Source organism: Petaurus breviceps, unplaced genomic scaffold (assembly GCF_028583685.1).
Source record: "Petaurus breviceps papuanus isolate PSGF00001 unplaced genomic scaffold, PetGlider_PUasm1.0 227, whole genome shotgun sequence".
NCBI lineage: Eukaryota > Metazoa > Chordata > Mammalia > Diprotodontia > Petauridae > Petaurus > Petaurus breviceps.
In genome coordinates this window covers 10,591,282-10,593,171 of record NW_027185896.1, presented here as the reverse complement: position 1 = coordinate 10,593,171, position 1,890 = coordinate 10,591,282, and positions in this window count along the sequence as shown.

Sequence of the window (1,890 nt, the reverse complement as noted above, 5' to 3'; positions counted from 1 at the left end):
TTTAATCCTATCTCTTAGATCCAAATAGAACCTTTGAGACCATATATTCCAAGTCCTCCATAAAAAAAAAAAGTATTGATGTCTTCTGTTTTTACAATAGTCATTTCTGCACATAATCCTTCCCCTCTCTTTTCTCCCCCTCTCAAAAAACTCTTACCCTTTTTTGTAACAAAAATAGTTAAGCAAAACCAATTGGAAGGCAACTGGAAGGAACAACTAATCCAGTGGAAAGGATGAATTTGGAATCAAAGGACCCAAGTTCGAGTTCTGGCTTTGTCATTTACTAAACTCTTTGAACTTTCTTCAACTATAAAATCATGGGGTTTAACTAGATGACCTTGAACTTCTAATTCTAAATTATGATAAGTCTGACTTGTTCCTGGTGAATAATATTAGCAATGATTTTTTCCTTGTAATTCTCTGCCTCTCTGATAAGAGAGGGGAGATACATTTCCTTATCTGCTGTTCTCTAGGATGATTATTGGTGGGGTTTTTTTTGTTGTTGTTGTTTTATTCATGTGTTTTATTTTTACAGACATTTACAGATTCCTCCTACTTCATGAGAGGTCTCTTGTAACAAAACAGTGATCTCATCTAAAGTACATGTGACATTTTACATCTGTAGCACCCCTCCCACCTCTCTTTTTTTTTAAATTAACAAATTTAGTTTCTTACCCTCCAGCTATCAACTCTATTGGGAAAAAAGAAAATAAAAACCAAATTTCTTATAATAAAAATACATAAACAAAACAAATTCCTTCAATGGTTGTATACACACACACACACAAAATAGCACGTGTCATTATTGGTCCTCTCTTTATAATCATGGTCATTGTATTAATACAATAATACTTGTATTATGGTTTTTATGACTTTCAAAGTTGTTTTTACAATGTCATTGTTACCATATAAATTGTTCTCCTGGTTCTGCTCATTTTATTCTCCATCTTCAAAGTCTTCAAAATATTCATTTATAATATTTTATAATGTAATATATAATATAATATTTTATAATATTGATTGCTCCTCTGGTCCTGCTTATTTTACTCTGCATCAGAATATACAAATGTCCAGTAAACACAAAGACCTTCACTACTGGGTAAGGACTTGCTATTTGACAAAAATGCTAGGAAAATTCAATTGCATTCTGGAAGAAATTAGATTTAGACCAACATCTCACACTTTATACAAAAGTAAGCTCTAAACAGAGTTAAATATGAAAGATTACATCATAAACAAATAGAGAAATATGAAAAACATATTAGATCTATGGAGAGGAGAAAAGTTTATAACCAAACAAGAAATAGAGAGAAGCACAGAAGATAAAAAGGATTAATTTTAATTACATAAAATTAAAACTTTTTTGTACAAATGTAAGAAAGCTAAGATTAAAAGGGAAACAATTAACTGGAGAAAATGCTTGTATCAAATTTCTCTCATAAAGGTTTCGTATCTAATATATATATATAAAAGACTGATTCAAATTTATAAGAAAAGTGCCATTCTCCAGTCAATAAATGGTCTAAGGATCTCAAGGGAAGAAACCCAGGTTTTCTATAGCCATATGGAAAAAATGCTCCAAATTACTAACAATTAGAGAAATATAAATTAAAGCAATTCTGATATTCCACATCAGAGGGGCAAAGATGACAAAGGACAATGACAAATGTTGAAGGGGATGTGGAAAAACAGGCACATTGATGGACTGTTGGTAAATCTGTGAATGAGTACATCCATCACAGAAAATAATTTGGAAATATATGCAAAAAGTTAACAGTACATATCAAAGTTCGGTATATACTTAAGTACAGAAATATTTATAGCAGCTCTTTTTGAAGCTGCCACGAGTAAGAAACTGGAAACTAGAGGGATGTCCACCAATGGGGGAAT